This window comes from Lepus europaeus (genome assembly GCF_033115175.1).
Source record: "Lepus europaeus isolate LE1 chromosome 21 unlocalized genomic scaffold, mLepTim1.pri SUPER_21_unloc_1, whole genome shotgun sequence".
In the NCBI taxonomy this organism is placed as follows: domain Eukaryota; kingdom Metazoa; phylum Chordata; class Mammalia; order Lagomorpha; family Leporidae; genus Lepus; species Lepus europaeus.
In genome coordinates, this window is record NW_026909005.1 from 596,421 (window position 1) to 617,025 (window position 20,605).

The 20,605-nt window shown below is 38.8% G+C and overlaps 2 pseudogenes; both read right to left on the reverse strand.

Annotated features, from left to right (window-relative positions):
• Positions 1–16,000: 16,000 nt before the first annotated feature.
• Positions 16,001–16,780, reverse strand: LOC133754305 (male-specific lethal 3 homolog; annotated as a pseudogene).
• Positions 16,781–17,121: 341 nt separating this feature from the next.
• On the reverse strand, positions 17,122–19,132 carry LOC133754306 (male-specific lethal 3 homolog; annotated as a pseudogene).
• Between the last annotated feature and the right edge of the window lie 1,473 nt (positions 19,133–20,605).

Below are 20,605 nucleotides of genomic sequence, written 5' to 3' on the forward strand. Positions count from 1 at the left end.
CAAATTGGAAAAAATGAAGGCCGGCGCTGCGGCTCACTTGGCTAATCCTCCGCCTACGGCACTGGCACCCAGGGTTCTAGTCCTGGATGGGGTGCCCGATTCTGTCCCAGTTGCCCCTCTTCCAGGCCAGCTCTGCTGTGGCCCAGGAGGGCAGTGGAGGATGGCCCAAGTGCTTGGGCCCTGCACCTGCGTGGGAGACCAGGAGGAAGCAGCTGGCCCCTGGCTTCGGATTGGCACAGTGTCGGCCGTAGTGGCCATTTGGGGGGTGAACCAAGGAGAGGAATATCTTTCTCTCTGTCTCTCTCTCTCACTAACTCTGCCTGTCAAAAAAAGAAAAAGTGAAGCACTCAAATAAATAAGCATTGGATGAATGCTCAAAGAGATTAGTTATTGGAATTTCTTTTCAAATATCTGAATAAATATCAACTGAAAAATGAAAGAATTAAAATAATCAAAATAATGTAAATAGCTAGGAAAGATAAATTTGATCAGCTGTGTTTGGAAAGTACAAAATGTAACAAAGTAAGCAAGTACACAATGCACACTTAAAACAGTGACTTAAACTCAGGTACCTAGAGGATTAATGAACTGAAAGAGTGAGCTGCCAAATTACAGTACTGAACAACAATGTTTTACTATGTTCCTAATGTGTATTTATGAGATGCATGCAAACAAAAATAAATAAATAAAAAGAAAAGAAAATACAATTACAGGTCCACTGAGAACAAAAACAGCAGAGTAAGGAGCAACACTACGTGGGTGAAGGCCAGATGACAACTGGTCAGGTCAATGGGCTTATGCCTGTGATCCCACAGGAGTGTGAAGATGTGAGAGAGGAGGAGGAAGGTGTTGGCTGAGATTCCAATGCCAGCTTGAAAAAGAAGATATTTATCAACAGCAACAGGAACATCAAGAATGCTCATCTTAATATCATGCATATCTGAAAAGTAAACAAACAAAATGATAGGTCTCATGTTATCAGGAAGAATTATTCTGCCTACCAGAAGTTTGCTTTCTAACTTCCTACCTTCACAATGGTCCTGGAGCTCTCTTGGTTTCAGTTTCCATCCCAGAAATCCCTTCTTTGAATTTTCTTCTATTCAAGAAGGTATTGTCAAAGTCTAGCTTTCAATCATCAATAGGAAAACATCATAAATTCTTCACTGTGAATTATACATGAAATTGCATCAAAACTATCATATGGTGCATTATTATTGCTAATCTAACTACTACAGGGAATTTAATTAATATACAGATACTCTATCTTACTTCTAAAATTTCTTGGATCCACAATATTTAAATTAATTCCTTTCTCATTTTTTATTTTTATTTTTATTTTTTAAAATTTTTTTGACAGGCATAGTGGACAGTGAGAGAGAGAGACAGAGAGAAAGGTCTTCCTTTACCGTTGATTCACCCTCCAATGGCCGCCGCGGCTGGCGTGCTACCGCCAGTGCACTGCGCTGATCTGAAGGCAGGAGCCCGGTGCTTCTCCTGGTCTCCCATGAGGTGCAGGGCCCAAGCACTTGGGCCATCCTCCACTGCACTCCCTGGCCACAGCAGAGAGCTGGCCTGGAAGAGGGGCAACCGGGACAGAATCCGGCACCCCGACCGGGACTAGAACCCGGCGTGCTGGCGCCGCAAGTTGGAGGATTAGCCTAGTGAGCCACGGCGCCGGCCATCCTTTCTGGTTTTATTTAAGCAGCTGCAATGTTACAATTTCACAGTTACTTTAGCATGTTCTTGCCTTGGTTATGGGAATAATTATGTTAACTAAATAATTTATTCTAGGAGATGTCATTTGATTTTATGGTGCTACAAGATAATAATTTACAAACAGCAGAAAAGTGTTCCCTCAGCATTCCATAGGTTGAAAAACCTAAGATGGAGGGACTACCAAATGATGATGGCCTTGTTTGTTCCATGGAAAAAAGTGTAGGTACAGAGTGAGGGGCAATACATTTAAACTTAACTCAGGTTAAATTTCAACATGAGTTTCAGAGGGGGCATTTAAATCATACTGAGGATTTAGAAAAATTTAGCATATGATAAGGAGGATGAATGTGCAATTATGTTTTAGGGCCACTTTAAGCACTGTAGACCCATCAGTATAAATATGTAAATTAAAATAGAAATGGCTCATATTTAGACATTTGTAGCTGTGTTCGAACAGATCTATAATGAAAAGTCCATGGATTTGGTTATCTGTTACTCTACAATCACAAAGCTTTTTCTCCTAAATAGACATATGCAACTTTTAAATTTATTTATTTATTAATTTGGAAAGGAGAGGGAAAGAATCTTCTCTTTACTAGTTCACTCTACAAATGGCCCCAACAGACAGTAGTTGGTTGAACTGAATACAGAAGCCAGGAACTCCTTCCAGTCTTCCACAGGGATATGAGGTGGGAGGTCATGAACTTTTGTCATCATATGCTGCCTTTCCAGATAAAATGGCAGAGAGCTGGATTAGAAGTGAAGCATCCAGGAATCAAATTGGCATTCTGATCTGGGATGTCAGCATTGTAACTGGGCAGTTTATCTCCCTGAACCACAATGTTGGCCTCAGACATGCATATCTGAATTGTCAGTTAATCAACATTTTGATACTTCCAACAAATTACCATCAGCAAACATGGTTCTGCTCCCAGGTTGAATCCAGGAGAAGCATAGAAATCATATTAACTTAATGATACAAACACTATGGTTTCCAAGTTTTAAAGGTCCCTCTTCAGTAGCAGTACAAAAATAGTAACGCACAGGTCACTAATATTTGAAGTATTGTTTTAAAAATATATACCTGAATTATTTTATTAAGGTAATTCATGTATAATGACCACAAAATAAAGAGATCATAAATGATATTAGGAAAATATTATAGGCAACAATTTTGGCATTTGTTCTCTGACCCAACATTATATCTGCCTGATTGTTTCTGATGCATGCCTACCACTGCTTGCAAGCATTCCTCTACAGAAGTGCATGTATGCTATTTCAGTCAAACTCTAAGGGCATTGGTGCTGATGCTAGACTTCAGAGAACCATGGTTCCTTGGAGTAGAGATTGCCAGACAAAATTCAGGGTACCCATTAACTATGAATTTAGACATATTTTATCAAATGTACATCCCAATTCCCTCCTATCACAATAAAGAGATACACATTGTATGGTTTTCCTAAAATATCAATCATTAGTTACTTGAAATTTAAATTTATTTGGGTTTCCTTTAATTTAATTTGTTGAATTTGCAAACACTAACCTGCAAACTATTATGGGATTTGGAATAACTTGGTGTATACAATAGAAGAAAGGAAATAAGTCAATACACAGACCAAATCCAAAGAGAACAAATATAGGTTGCTTTACGTGTAAAGGAGAGTGGATTCCAACCTCATTAAATTATATAAGTGCGAATGCACGGCTTAGCCTTTGAGAAGCACTCACTAGTTTGTTCTGGGGCTGAGGATGATCTCTATGAAAATTTTTAGAAAACAGATAATGTACGTCATGCCCATTGACATTGTATTGTTTCTTTCTTTATTCTTAATATTTTAATTCCCCAAGATTATACATAGTTGAGGATTACAGTGGAGAAAATAGCACAATTAGTCATACCAGGAACAAAGACTGACCACTAAATCTGTGAGCTTAGATCGGACGCAGAGAGAGTGCAATAAAATAAAGAAACCTTTTATAAGAATAAATGGGTTACTTTTAAGTACAATTTGTCATTTTTAAGATCTTTATAATATCTAATTTCTTTGAAAAGAAATGTTACTTTAGATATGATACCATTTCTATAGAAATTATTAAACTCTGCCTGGGTTAGATATAACCTATGAAAATATAGCATATATTACAAATAGTATTTTGCTTCATTGTTAAATTATACAAATAAAAAACATTTGTCTCAAGAATCTGCCCATATTCTATGAATAGCATTGTTCACAATTCAAAGAAATTTTGAGAATTTGGTAAGAAATGTGCGAAGTATAACACTTTTTCCGAAGGCTTCAAAGTATTTCACCTCTGCTTCCCTGTGCATCACAATCAGGAGAGGGTGAAAGGGAACAGAGAACCTGTTCTCTCTGCTGCGGGTGCCCCATCTATTATTCCCCTGCCAAAATGCAGGGACTACACGAAGGCTGCTGAGACACTGAGCCACCCCTAGTGTCTACACACACAGTCTCCGTGCTATGCAGCAGATCACTACAGTGCTTTTCTCTTCTCTGAGACTCTGCACTTTATGCTGTGGCATTTAAAGACACACAGGAGAATTGCTGAATTCAGACATTAGCATAAAACTTAGAATGATTCAATAACAAGACTGGAATCAACTGATCATTTTAAAGCATATTTCAAAGATCAATCCAAATTTGAAACTTTAAAAATGAACACCACATGTACAAAAGTTACTTTTTTAAATAGAAAACTGTGTTCTTAAAATTGTTATTTTTCTCTCATCACAAAAGACTTCACCCAAATTAATATACATAGCATTGTCAGAAATCAGAATTTATTTAGAAAACCTAAAATAATAACAGTGAATATAATTTATGGTACTCATTTAACTCGTGGTACATGCACTGAGTTTGTTATTAGCTTTACCAAAATTTGATAATGAGCAGGCTGTTATATTTCTAAATAGTTTTGTGGTAATGAAAATAAAATCTCTCTACTGATAATTATTTTAATGGCAGAAAAATAATCTCTTGGGTGACTTCCTAAAATTTAATTATTTTCAAGTTAAAAATCTAATATTTTATGAAATAAAGACTTAAATTATTTCAAAATACCTAAAGTATCTTAAAGTATTCTAATTGTAAAAGGACTGATGGCTAAAGTCAAGCATTCTGAATTAAGCCAGACTTGATGTTTTGTGAAATATAAAATTTCACATTATCCATATAGTAAATGAAAGCAAGAAAAAGTATTAAAGTGTAATAAAAATAAATTCCAGTTCAAACATTGAATCAGTTAATTATAAATGTTCTTTATTGCAAAATGTATAACCTTATAAAATTGATGTTCGTGTTTGAAGCTATCTTCTGATTTCACTTGTGAACCTCTAAGAATCAAGGCTGACATAATGAGAGCAGTACTTTCCTTACATGTCATCGAGATTTTCCTACAACATCCATGCAACCTACTTCCCTGTGGAGCACTCACCACCACTGACAGAGCTGACAAGCACGCACTCACTTAGCTGAAGCTGCAGAGAGCCTATGGTTGTGAGATGAGAGTTGCTCCACGTGGCTGTATGCAAAGGATTCAATGAGCTCATCTCCCAGCTGGCCCACAATTGCCATGTCACCTGACTTTGGGATTGACACACACAGGAGACACTACAGGGAAAAGTGTAAAATCAGGAAGCAAGAACACCTGGGATGCAAACTTGCTCACGTGTGAACACATTTTCCTAGCCTTCAATGTCCTGAAGGGGCTGTATAGTCATAGCCCTTTGTCAACAACACAGGAGTTTTGCGATAACCTCAGTTTCAAAATAAGTCAATGCTACCTTCATGCGAATGTTACCTGGCTCATTCAGGAGATTCCAGGTGGAATCTCAGGGAGAAATGTTCTTAATCATCAACACCTGTAGGTCTCAGTGCACGAAACCTTAAACTTTCCCTGCATGCTCTTGGTAGCCTCTGGGAGCATAAATTCACTACAGTTTTATGACATTATTCACCTCCTCGGAGTGATACTCTTAAAGTGAGAGTTTCCTGTTTAGCCAATGTTTCCCTTGAAAAACAAAGATCTTAGGCCCCTAACTTGGTATTGTGTTACATTTATATTACAAATCAGATACTTTAATTCATTTTTAATCTCTTTTATATCTAATTCTTTAAATATTCTATTTATTTGAGAGGTAGAGAGGCAGAGAGTTCAGAAAGAAAGAGAGAGATAGAGATAGAGATAGAGATAGAGATAGAGATAGAGAGAGAGAGAGAGAGAGAGAGAGAGAAAGTCTTCCATCTACTGGTTCACTCCCCAAATGGCTACAAGGGCCAGAGCTGGGCTGATCCCAAGCAAGCAGCCAAGAACTTCTTCTGTGTCTCCCACACAGGTGCAGTGGCTCCAGCACATGGGCCATCTTCTACTGCTTTCCCAGGTCATAGCAGAGAGCTGGACCAGAAGAGACAAAGCTGGGGCTAGATCTGGAGCCCATATGGGATGCCAGTGTTCCCAGCAGAGACTTAACCCACTACACTACAGCATTAGCCCCCTTGTATCTAAATTAAATGTGTAATATTACAAATACATAGAAAGTGATCTTTACTCACCTGTAGGTTATTACTAAGGCATGTAATATTTTTTTAAATGTAATATAAAAATAAACAAAATTGGCACCAGTGATGTAGCATAAGCAGGATAAGCTGCCATTCAATATGGATGCCACTTCCAGACCTGGCTGCTCACTTTTGATCCAGTTTCCTGCTAATGCACCTGGAAAAGCAGTAGAAAATGGCCCAAGTGCTTGTGTCACTGTGCCCACATGGGAGATCCAGAAGAGGATGCAAGTTCCTGCTTTTTTCTGGTACAGCCCCAATGTTGCAGCCATTTGGGGAGTGAACCAGCATATAGTGGATCTCTATCCCTCTCTCCCTTTCTCTCTGTAACTCTCTTTCAAATAAATTGTAAAAAATCTTTAAAAATAAATTAGTGTAAATCTAAATGTTTTATATTTAATCTTTAGACAGTATAAATAGAGTAAGGAGAAATTACTTGAATAGCACTTTTCTTTTTAAGTGTTTGTTTATTTATTTGAAAGTCAGAGTTACACAGAGAGAGAAGAAGAGGCAGAGAGAGAGAGAGAGAGAGAGAGAGAGAGAGAGGTCTTCCATCTTCTGATTCACCCCCCAATTGGTCACAAAGGCCAGAGCTGCACCAATCTGAAGCTAGGAGTCAGGAGCCTCCTCTGGGTCTACTGTGTGGGTGCAGGGACCCAAGGACTTTGGCCATCCTCTACTACTTTCCCAGGCCAGAGAGACGGATCAGAAGTGGAGCAGACAGGACTTGAACTGGTGCCCATATGGGATGCTGGCACTGCAGGTGGCTGTTTTACCTGCTAAGCCACAGAACTGGCCCCTTGAATAGCTTTTGAAAGCCTTTAAGAGCAATTCCTAATCTAAAATGTGTTTTTGTTTTGTCAAAGAGAAGAAAGGAGGATATTAGGGCTCATCCACTGCCATTTTACTCAGGAATAGACTCACCTATCACTTAAATCAGCTTCAATTTTGTAAGAAATGTATGGGAAGATTGAGTTGAATTAGATTACAGTGACATGTGTAGCTTTGCCTTCCATTATTATAATGCCAGTAATTCTAAACTATACAAATATGTATTATGTTGTAGTAGATCACAATTAATCATGTATAACCAACTTATTTAAATGTTATAGTACATATCTGTTACATTATTATTTCAAAGTTTATGAGATTTGAAGCACAAGGTAAAGAGTAATCCCTTCTATTCACTCTTTCGTCACTTTTTCACTCATGATCTCATTCTTTGTTGTGTGTGTGTGTGTGTGTGTTTAAGATTTATTTCTTTATTTGAAAGTCAGAGTTACATAAAGGCAGAGGTAGAGACAGAAAGAGAGGTCTTTCATCCGCTGGTTCACTCCCCAGACGGCCGCAATGGCTGAAGCTGGGCAGATCCCAAGGACTTTGGCCATCTTCTACTGCTTTCCCAGGCCATAACAGAGAGTTGAATCAGAAGTGGAGCAGCCGGGTTTCAAACAGGTGCCCATATGGGATGCCAGCACCGCAGGCAGTGGCTTTACCCACTACGCCACAGTGCCGGCCCCTCATTTCTTGTTCTTTAAACAAAAAAAAAGTTTTTTGAATGTTAACTACGTACCAACCATTATGCCAAGTTCAGGATGATTAAGACTGAATCATGTAGGTATTGTTCTTGAGGTGGAAAGGATAAATATGTGTTTGATATAGGGAAAGTGGGCCCTTGGTGTTATAGTTCATTAAGTCGTCTTCAAAAGTTTTCAAAGTAGAATTGTTTTAAATTCTCAGTTATTCACAAATATTTTGAAAATACTATGTAGAAATGTGTAGACAGTGGTCTGGGTGTTCCTCTTCTAATCCAGCTCCCTGCACATGGGAAAGCAGGGGAAGATGACCCAAGTTCTTGACTTGTGCCCCTGCACCCAAATTGGAGACTCCAGTGGAGTCCCAGGTTCCTGATTTTGGCCCGGCACGCTCCTGCCATTGTGGCCATTTAGGGTGCAAACCAGTGGATGGGGGATCTCTCCTTCTTTCTGTAATTCTGCTTTTCAAATAAACAATTCTCAAAAAAAAATGTGTAAACAAGATCACACACATAACTATTTTATATTTAATTTGTGTTTTATGAATGAAACATCTGTGGAGAAATGCAAAAGTTAAGAGCATTGTTGCTATAGTCAAACTGCTGGGTTTGCATTGAAACAATTAGTGAAGATTTTGAGTTTCATTTTTGCCATGTTTAAAAGTGAAGAATAATATGTTTATCATAAGCATATAAATTGCTTGATCTTGCTTGTCTTCTAAAATGCAATGAGAAAATCTGTATCTCCTCCCCAAAACAAGATATTCTACATTTCCTACCTCTGTTAGATATAGCTCTTTGTATCCAGTTAGGAGATTCAGGTCTTTGGACTCTTACTCCCTGTGCCCTGTGTGGCAGTCTCTAGGAGATCCTGTAGCTGCAGCAGCCAGAGTGATGAACAGCCTTCAAATCCAAGCCCAGGACTCTGGAGAAAAGAATGCAGGAGATGTCCTTTGTCTTGAAATAGTTCCAAGAACCAGCTCAGACCTGGCTATTCTATCTCCTGAGAACTTTCCTATCACTTTCTGAGCACTACTAGTCATTTGCTCCTATGGGCTACCATTACGCTCTGGGATAGCCCTTGTTTTCAGCATTTACCCTATATGGTAAGTATGTGCTAATTTACCTAGCTTGTCAGTTTTTCATAAGAAGTAGCATGCTTCTTTTGGTTTGCATTCAATACCAGGTATCATGCATTGGTAATTATTCTGTAAGAGACTTTTTCTGACTGCTTAACTTTACATTGCGCATCATTCAGTTTCCTATTTTGTCTAGATGACAGTATAGTAAGAACAAGTCTTTTTTAAAAAAATTGAGCTGATTTTTTGGGGGCTGAATTGAATGAATGTGTTCAATTAGCTAGATATACCTCTATTTTGAATAATAGCTGTACTAAGCTGGCTTCAACTGATAGCTGTTTTCCATGTCCTATAGGCATTTTCATTTTTACAATTCATGGGTTCTTTAAACTTCCTGAACACAATTCTTTCTCTACACACATCAAAGGACACACACTGTTTCATGATCTCAATTGAGTGTTTTAACTTCTAATCCTCATGGAAGGGTTCAATCACTTTCCTGTGTACTAAAGTCTTTTATTTTTGTTAGTTCATATTCCTTGTTCATTTTACTTTCAAAACTAAATGAAACAAAATACTTCAAATGCTAAATTTAAAAATGCAGTAACCTACATATGTATTTTTTCTCCTTATATCATGCCTCTAGGTTTTTCTGATGCTTCTGCTTGAATAAGGTCTTTGACAGTCTAAAAACTGTATACTCCCAATTCCTATAAGCACTTTCTGATAAACATAGCAAACATGCAATGTCCATAATGTTTCTCAGACACTCACTGATTTACGTGCTCATTTCTGGAAACTGTTTTCAAATGTCCCCATATCTCATATACATGACTAGACACAGAGAAAGTGAAAATAACTGTTGCCTGAAAAGGAGAAAATACGGCATTGTGCAGAAAAGAATCATTTTAAAATTGCTGTGGAATTTCACTTACAGAAAAATTGAAGGCTGGTGCCGTGGCTTAACAGGCTAATCCTCTGCCTTGCGGCGCCGGCACACCGGGTTCTAGTCCCAGTTGTGGCGCCGGATTCTATCCTGGTTGCCCTTCTTCCTGACCAGCTCTCTGCTATGGCCCAGGAAGGCAGAGGAGGATGGCCCAAGTGCTTGGGCCCTGCACCCGCATGGGAGACCGGGAGAAGCACCTGGCTCCTGGCTTCGGATCAGCACGATGCACCAGCCACAGCGGCCATTGGAGGGTGAACCAACGGCAAAAAGGAAGACCTTTCTCTCTCTCTCTCTCTCACTATCCACTCTGCCTGTCAAAAAAAAAGAAAAGAAAAATTGAAAAAAGAAGAAATATAATTCCTATAAATCCTTCATCTACATTACCTAAATTTAAACATTTTATGAAGTGATATTTAATATGTCATTCTCTCATTTTCTATAAAATCTATACTTTACACTCTCAGAAAATGGTACTGAAATTATACCATTTACCCCAAAATTATTCACTGTGACTTCCTATTAATAACTTTAATAAACCATAAAATCAGAATATTAACATTTACATAATCCTACTGCTATTAATTATCTACTTCTCTTCTATAATATATAAACACATACTTACGTATTTAACTACATATGTGCATATATATTGTGTATACACATATATATCATCAGTATTTCTGTATCTTTAGCTTGTAAGAGACTGTTTTCAACACAGTATTAATTTTGCATTTCTGCTCTTTAATTTACCCCTATCATTTTAGAACATGGATATTTATAGATGTTACGGTAAGCACATTTTATCTATTGATGAATTAATGGTTACAAAAGTCTTCCTAGTTTCCAGTATTATTTCAGTTTCAAAATCTTTCTATTTTGCTCAACAATGAACACAAGGTAAGAGGGCTTTGGTATCTTGCCCTATATGATACAGTCTATAAGAATCAGAATCAGGAATTCAGACTCACATATACTGATGATAGATTTCAACCCATTAAAACTCCATCTGTTTTCTTCCTATATCCTTCTTCCTTTCAACTAGATTCAGTGGTTTTCAGGGATAAAGATTATTTATCTCAAAAGCAAAGTTACAGACAGAAAGGGAACAGAGGAAAGAGATAGACAGAGACAGAGAAGTCTTCCATTCAATAGTTCACTCCACAAATCTCTGCAAAGCCTTGGGCTGAGCCAGGCCAAAACCAGGAGCCTGGAACTCCTTCATGGCCTTTCAGGAGGGTAGCAGGGGAAAATTACTTGTGTCATCTACTGATTTCCCAGGTGCATTATTAGCAGGGAGTTCCATTGGAAGTGGAGCAGCCAGGATTTGAACTGGTGTCCCTATGAGATGTTGGCACTACAGGTGATAACTTAACCCACTGCACCACAATACTAGCCCCATGTGGCCTATTTTTGATTCAAATATCTCAATCTGTTTTGTGTGTGTGTGTGTGTGTGTGTAACACCCTAAAAGTCTATAGTCATCTTGAAACCAAGGTAAAAATCTCAGACACTTCTGACTTTCCATTTTAATAATCATACGTACTAGACAAAAATTTGATGAAGATAAATGGAAACTTATGGAGAGGTGGATGGAAAAGGCATGTTTAAAGAAAGCCTCTTTGCCACTTATGTGGATACCTGGAGATGTGAAGGAAAGAAAATTTTCCTTAAAAATGAGATGCAGATGAAGTATTCATGGAACAATTAGAAAAGCCTTGCATTGACTAAGGTTAAAGAGTTGTAGAGGGATACAGATGTGGAGGTGGGGAGCAGCCAGGTCAGGCAGGTGTGGTCACTAATGTATGGTTACACTGAAGAAATTAGTGGAGGCTTAAATTTGGGTTTTCACTAATAATTTGGTTCAAGATACAGTAATTTTGATATTTTACAAATGGAAAGGGTACATAAACATTGGTTTTATAAGGCTGTAGTTGAAAGAGGAATCTTGGTATTGAGAAAAATTAGCCTGCATATAATATGTAAAACCAAGGATAATATCTGTTCACCTAAGGAGTTGGGATGGACAGAGAAATCTATTCGGAGCAATTGAGGAATAGTGATGGGAATAAAAATAAAGTGTGTTATGGTGTACAACACAGGGCAGGTTGCCACATGCTTTTGTACTAATGGCTAGTGTTAACAGAAGGGTGCCTGCCATTACGCAATCTGGAAGTCATGCGTGAAGTTCCTAAGAACCATTTCCTTGAGGTGATCAGGATAGTAGTTAATAGAAGTGGGAAGCAAGTGAGAACATATAGATGCTGAGTGTCTTCAGGTCCTTTGATTTTTTTTTCCCACATAAAGGTGCAGAAAATAAAGTCAAGATATGCAGATCTGAGTGAATTTCTACAGAACTGTTTTCTTCAAGTTGAGGTTATTAAAGAGTAAGAGGGACTATCATTGACATTTGATCCTTGACAATTGAAGTATCATTTCAGGAATGCTGATTCAGAAAAAAATATAACCTTTTATCTATCTTTAATCCCTTTATGAAATGAGAAAGAATTTAGTACTTCCAAAGAGCTATGTAAGAATAAACTATATTTAACTATGAGAATGCACATTCATATGACAGGAACTATATATAAAGATTCACTTCACCAATTTATACCAAAACAAAAATGAAATAAAAACACTGGATAAATAATGTATCCTGGGAGATTACAATAAGCAGTACAATATGCCCACTTTAGTTTCAAAATAGAATTGATTTTTTTTAATTTTAACATAGAAAAACTTGTATGAGAATAAGTGGCAATGCTATCAGATCATAGTAGTCTATCTAAATAAACTTTATTTTTGAACTCCATTATCCACAAACATTTCAAATACACTCATATGCACACACATCAATTTTCTTCAATGAATTATTACTATTTTAAATTTTGCTGAAATATTTGTTCATGAACCTTTCATGTAATGATTCACCTACATAACACTGAGAGGTCTAGCTTGTGTTTCTGTAAGTGCATGCATAATAGCTCACATCCATACCCACCTCACATATTTTCTCCAGCTGAAAAAATATGCACAACACAGAGGGAAAAAACAAATATTTAAAAATTAAATAAAAGTATGATTAGCCCCTCAAAGTCACATTAGAATATTAATTTTCCAAGATTTACTGATACATGATTGACAAGTAAACATTGTATATATGTAAAATGTAGGATGTGATGATTTGATTTTATGTTTGCATAGCAAAATCATTACCAGAGTCAAAGTAATTAACATGTTCATCACTTCACATGGTCACTCCTCTTTGTTTCTGTGATAATAGTTACAATCTCTCTTAACAAATTTCAAGTATAAACTACATTAATATTAACTATAGCTACCATATTATGCATTAGATTCCCCAGTCTCATTGCTTTTTATTTTTATTTTTTTTTGACATGCAGAGTGGACAGTGAGAGAGAGAGACAGAGAGAAAGGTCTTCCTTTGCCGTTGGTTCACCCTCCAATGGCCGCTGCGGCTAGCGCATCGTGCTGATCCGAAGCCAGGAGCCAGGTGCTTCTCCTGGTCTCCCATGCAGGTGCAGGGCCCAAGTACTTGGGCTATCCTCCACTGCACTCCCTGGCCACAGCAGAAAGCTGGACTGGAAGAGGAGCAATTGGGACAGAACTGGGGCCCAACTGGGACTAGAACCCAGGGTGCCAGCACCACAGGTGGAGGATTAGCCTATTGAGCTGTGGCGCTGGCCTCTCATTGCTCTTATCACTGAAAGTTTGTGCCTTTTGATGGAAATCTCATTTTTCCCACTCTCCAATATTATTAACCATGTTTTTTTCTGATTCTGTAAGCTCAAAATTTTTTATATTCCATAAATATGTGATATCATAAAGTATTTCTATGTTTGGCTAACATTGCCTGTTGCAATTTGTTTTGAGTCCATCCATATTGCTGCAAATAGCAGCATATTCATCCTATTGAATGATGAATGATACTCCCTTAAACACACACACATGTGTGTCTATCTCATTTTCTTTACCAACTCATCTATTGATGACCATTTAGATTGTTTACATAACTAAATTATTGTGACTAAAGCTGCTATGAAACATGAGAGTGTTGACATATATTTAAGGTACTGATGCTGATGCCGTGGCTCCATAGGCTAATCCTCTGCCTAGCGGCGCCGGCACACCAGGTTCTAGTCCCGGTCGGGGTGTCAGATTCCGTTCCAGTTGCCCCTCTTCCAGGCCAGCTCTCTGCTATGGCCTGGGAGTGCAGTGGAGGATGGCCCAAGTGCTTGGGCCCTGCACCCCATGGGAGACCAGGAGAAGCACCTGGCTCCTGCCTTCAGATCAGCATGGTGTGCCGGCTACAGTGCGCCAGCCGTGGCAGCCATTGGAGGGTGAACCAACGGCAAAGGAAGACCTTTCTCTCTCTCTCTCTCTCACTGTCCACTCTACCTGTCAAAAAAAAAAGTACTGATATTTCTTTTGAATATGTGCCAGAAATGGAATTGTAGGTTCCCATGGCAGTTTTATTTGGGGAAATCTACTATTTTTGATAATAATTATAATAATTTATAATTCCATCAACTATGTAATCCTATCTCTTTATGAAATGGTTTGTCCATCATAGTTATTTATATTTGTTTTTATTCTTGCACAAATACACTTTATGATTTTTATTATATAAAGTGGTCAGTGAAATGATCTGTCATTTTTATGTTTCTCAAATGAATTATCTTTGCAAAAATCAATAAATATAATAAATATTTAAGCTTTATTTCACAATCATATTTTGGCATTTTAATGATTTGAAATTATAAATATTAGAAAATTTTTAAAATGTATTTATTTACCCAAAAATTCAGAGTTACAGAGAGGCAGAGAGCAAGAGAGAGAGAGAGATTCTCTCCCCAAATGGCAATAATGGTTAAAGCTGAATCATGTCAAAGCCAGGAGCCAGGAGCTTCTTCTGAGTCTCCCACATGGGTACAGGGGCCCAAACACTTGGGCTATGTTCCACTGCTTTCCCAGGCACATTAGCAGGGAGCTAGATCAGAAGTGGAACAGCTGGGACTCAAACCAACTCCTTTATTTGATGTTGGTGTTGCAAGCTGTGGCTTTACTCACTATGCGACAGCACCAGCCCCAAATTAGGAATCTGATCTCTTGATGTTTCAGCATTCAAGATTATGGCACTCAACATTGTCTTTGGGCTCATACCATTTTGGGTATCCAGTAACAATTTATTGTTGCTAGGGTTATTTTTAACACTTTGGGCTTCTAGTCTTTATACTAAGATCGATTTTTTACTTATATTTTCATATACTTTCATGTTATTAGAATCCTTTCCTTTTTTGTCAAATAATGTAATGCTTTATTTAATTACCAATAATAACATTTTATAGAAAGGGAACTATAATATTACACAGCAAAGTACGGCTGCAAAACCTCAAATTAGATGGGAATGCTTAATTTAGGTCACCATGCCGGTGCCGTGGCTTAACAGGCTAATCCTCTGCCTTGCGTCGCCGGCACACCGGGTTCTAGTCCCAGTTGGGGCGCTGGATTCTATCCCCATTGCCCCTCTTCTAGGCCACCTCTCTGCTATGGCCCGGGAAGGCAGTGGAGGATGGCCCAAGACCTTGGGCCCTGCACCCGCATGGGAGACCAGGAGAAGCACCTGGCTCCTGGCTTCGGATCAGCACAATGTGCCGGCCGCAGTGGCCATTGGAGGGTGAACCAATGGCAAAAAGGAAGACCTTTCTCTCTCTCTCTCTCTCTCTCTCACTATCCACTCTGCCTGTCAAAAAAAAAATTAGGTCACCAAAAGTAATGTCTCCCAGAGATGCAATCAAGACAAAGCAAAGGTATAACTGCACATTTGCCATCAATTGCAATTCCTTCTGAAATACTTTGAGATTACATTTTGACCTCGGGTACAAACTAATATTTGTTAGAATTATTCAGCCTCATCACAAGAATGAAAATAGTTGTCAAAGATGTTTTTAATGCTAAAAAGTAACTAAAAAGTTGTTCTTTGCTAACAACTAATTGCAATGCCTACCAAAACAGCCTAATGCAAGTATACTTTCATGAACGTTTTGCAGTTAACACAGCTGCTCATTTCTTGCCCTCACAGATGGTCTTTGCAGTGTCTGAGCATGTTCAGGCACACAAGAAGTAAATCTTAACAGAAACAACTAGGGTAACGCAAATAACAAGGCCTGCCTCTGCCAGAGCTCCCTGAGTAGCCATGGCATTTGCACTCTAAGCGAAGAAGCTTATTGTTACCAGCAACACAATAATAAATTGCCCTGGGGTTCTTAGTGCTGTAGTGTGCCTCACAGGCAGCAATGTAAGCTGACTCTGGGAAGAAGTCATCATGGTATTCTGCCACAAATCTCAGAAAGAGATCAAAGTGCTTCAGTAAAGCCTTCAGATTCTTATCAGAAAAGAACATCTTTCCAAGGATTTCTGGGAGTTTTGCAAACAAGCGCAGCAAATGTTGTGTCCATAAATGTAAGAGGGTGGAAGTGGCTTGTCACCTGGTGGGCAGTTGTCAGGAACAAGCTTCCAGGAAAGAGCCTCGCTTATTTCATTAGTTCTTCTCCCTTCAAAGCCAGCAAACACACCACTCCCTTCCTTGCTAGGAGTCAGAGGAATAGGTGAGGGTGATCTGCTGTGCACAGGTGTCTTCTTTTCCAGGTGCAGGAACAGCTTGGGCGGACGTGTCCAGCTGTCGGCGCTTGGGTGAGGCACTGCTCTCAGACAGCCTGTCACAGTAGGTGCTGTGACGCATGGATCATCTCAGAGACTGTAAGGCTTCCGGCTTGACTTTGCACCTTTTAGGGGTGGCCGGTTCACCCGCAACTGGCTGACTCTCTGTGGACTGTGGTGTGAATGGATTCAACAGAGGTGGGCTAGGAGATAGCTCCTCCTGGATCCTATTTGTGGCACTTTCCTTCATTGAAAGAAAAAATTTAGGCTGGTGCCGCGGCTCACTAGGCTAATCCTCCGCCTTGCGGCGCCAGCACACCGGGTTCTAGTCCCGGTCGGGGCACCGGTCCTGTCCCGGATGCCCCTCTTCCAGGCCAACTCTCTGCTGTGGCCAGGGAGTGCAGTGGAGGATGGCCCAAGTGCTTGGGCCCTGCACCCCATGGGAGACCAGGATAAGCACCTGGCTCCTGCCATCGGATCAGTGCGGTGCGCCGGCCGCAGCGCGCCAACCGCGGCGGCCATTGGAGAGTGAACCAATGGCAAAGGAAGACCTTTCTCTCTGTCTCTCTCTCTCACTGTCCACTCTGCCTGTCAAAAAAAAAATTTAGACGAAGTCACCTTTTTATACTGAGCTTGTTCATATGGACAAAGCAAAACCAACGGGAGAATATAATCAAAGGTTATCCTTAAGCCATCCACCATCTCCTTACACAGGTCAACATTCTTTTCTGCTGGGATATAGTGCACATTCATGCTGGCGTGCACCATAGCGTGATGGTGACGAGGCTTCTCGTTGGCAGAAAAGGCTGCATTGGTAGCAAAATGCTTCACATAGGATTCCAAAATAGTTATGATGTTGGTTTGGCATGGAAATTTCACCAACCCTTTCCTCCTGTTAATACAGTAACAGTCATCCTCCAGCTGCTTCTTCAGAACGTCAGGGATTTCTAGAGTAATTGTTCTTTCTTCCATTTCTCTGTTTGCAGCTCCAGTTCTTTCTCAGCCTTCTCTTCAATACCATTTTCCACTTTCTTCACTTATTTATTCACCCTTTTCTTCCCCACTGTCACCAGAAGAACCACTTATTGAGTTTTCATCATTTTCATCTTTTTCTTCAACAGGGAGACTTTTTAAGACAGAGTCAATACCAGGCAATCTGTAGCGCTTCTTCTTTCTTCCTGTGCTTCTCAGGCGAGCTACAGACTTTCTTGCCAATTTCTGCTGTAATCTGCGATCTTCATCAGTATCATGTAGTGCATGATCTTCCACTGCCCATCTATCCCAGCTTCTACTCCAACCATTAAAATGGATCAGATATTCTGGGATCTTTCTGCCTCTTTCGTCTTTTCCAACAATAACATCAACAATCTGGGTCCGATGTGCAGGGTGTCCCTCTGGAGCCCAGGAGATGCTGGGCCTCCTGGGATAGAGATTTAAAGTGAAAGCTGAGCTGTACGGTGGCAGGCCATCATCAAGGACGGCCTATGCCGCTGTCGCCTACACAAACTGTCAACCGGGCTTGCGAACGCAACTGGCAGTCGGGGACTGAAGCGCTACTAGCATCCTTTCATTTTAGCTAAAATCACTCATTTTGTCTTTTCTTGTAAGGAAGATCTAATGGTGATGAACTCTCTCAGCTTTTGTTGAGCTAGGTAGTAGTTATCGCTTCTTCACTTATGAAGAACAACATTGACTGGTATTAGATGATTTCTTTCAGCACTTTGGGAATATCATCCTACTCTTAGCCTGCAAGATTTCTCTAGAAAAATCCACCATTAATCTAACACAATTTACCGTGTGTGTGTGTGTGTGTGTATGTGTATATACACATTGCTTTCACAATTCTCTTTGTCTTTCATTTTTGGGCATTTAACTATCATGTATTTGGTCAAGTACTCTTTGGTGGAAATTCTTTGAGGACTTTTATACTTCACATCCCTGAGCAATCATAGCTATCTCAAGACTTTATATTTTTCAGCCATTATGTCTTTCATTAAACTTTCATTTGTTTCTCCTTCTCCTCCATCATAGAGTTCTTTTATATAGATTTTTTTTCTGGATAGTGTTTTGTAAATTTCGTAATCTTTCTTCATCCATTTTTCACTCATTTTTCTCCTTCAGAGGGATAAATTCAATGATGTGACTGCAGTTACAAATTCTTCTGCTCAATCAAGATTTCTTTGAATCTTTTTGTATAATTTCTCATTTCATTCATTACATTTTTAGTTCCAGAATTGCAGTTTGGGTCTATTTTGTGAATTGTATTTCTCATTCTATTCATGCATTGTCTTCCTAACTTTGTTGCCTATGCTCTCATTTAGTTTGCTTAGGTTCTTTTAGGGTATTATTTTGAATTCTTAGCCAAACAATTTTCAAATTTCTTTTCTTTGACATGGTCAATATATGAATTATATTTTTAGTGGTGCCACATTTATTATTTTCTTCTTTTCCATGTATATATTTGCTATATTTTCTTTTGAGGAAGTATTCATCACTTGTAGTTATGAACTTCCTGAGAAAAACACTTTCACCATCCAGTCTTCTTAGGGATTTTTGGAGTTTTTTCTGACTTTTTGTAGGGATGTGCCAACTCTACCCTCATGTTTCCTCTTGGAGGGATACTCATAAGGTCTTTTGCCTTTCCCTGATCCAAACGAGCTGTGTGAGATGCTGAGATTACTATTAGTTTTCACTGACATGATGCCCTGGTATGCAGAGTTAGGCTGCCTGTCTACATAGGCTTGAGAGCCATAGGCGAAGATGTACATTTGCATTTCTGGGTGCAAGCATGCAGAGGGAACTGTGTAGGGAGAAAAATGAGGTGAATAAATCACTGGAGGAACCTCTGGGTCAGTTTTGGGAGTTCATGGGTGAAGCATACAAACTATGGGCCTCCTGATAGGATATGTAAAGCCAAGGATTTTATCCCTTTGTTGAGTCTGATTCATCCTTGCTTTGAGTCTCCAACTGTCTTTCCTACTCCCAACCTTTCCTAGTGTGTGCTCTTGGTGTCACAATATATTATAAGCAGCCAAAATATGGCAGTAAATTCTGATAGTATCCTTATGGTATCCTTTGGTTTGACACAGGGATGAAATCACTTTTTAGTAAGGAAGAATGAACAATGACTTTCCTTTATTGCCTCAAACTAGCTCTGATCTGGATTTCCTCCATTTGGTCTTCTAAATCTACTCCACACATTTCTCTTTGTCCTGTGTGCCCTAATTTTAAACAGTATGAAATTCTACAGCAAATTCTCTTGCCTCCTAGATAAGTTTGCTTATCATAAGAAATGTCAACCAGAGCTAAAATAAATACTCATAGTTCTACCAGTTACAATAACTTTTCTATTTTATAAACCTTTATAGCACTGGATTCACCCACCATGACATTATGTAAGATCACTACAAAAAATCTTGACTCCCTCAGTATCATATAAGTAATTAACCTATTCACTTATACATTGCCTTTTTCTGGGAGGATTATTCAATTACTAGCTAAGAATAAAACTTTAGAAACATGACAGAGTGATACGCTATAGAGAATATTGCAAGAAAGAAAAGATGAAAGAGAGTGAGGGAATATTGATGAGAGCTGAACATCAGAGAAAGTGTATACCATAACATTTGTCTATTCAATTTTAGAGAGTCACAATCTTTTCTAAAAAATATCAGAAAAATAAAATATTGCACACTTTGTGATTCATTGTGTCAAAAAATGGAATATGATGAAATTCAACTGATCCTGGGACTAAAGTCAGTAGAGATTGTCTAAGATTTTCATTGAAGTCTTGCTAATGCTACACATCATGTTCAATACATCATTTAATATAAGTACAAATTGAATGGGCTTTTGCTTTATTAAAGTTTTGTTTATTGAATGGTTTAATTTACAGCAACAGCATCAAGATGGTTAATTTACATAAAAATTTTATTCATATACAAGTACAACAATGCATGTAGAATGCTATTATTGTACAAGTACAATGTGTACAACTAAAAGGGAATGGCTGAGGTTAAGGGAATGGCTGAGGTTAACACAGAGGAAAAGGTAAAATGAGGCATATCTTCCTACA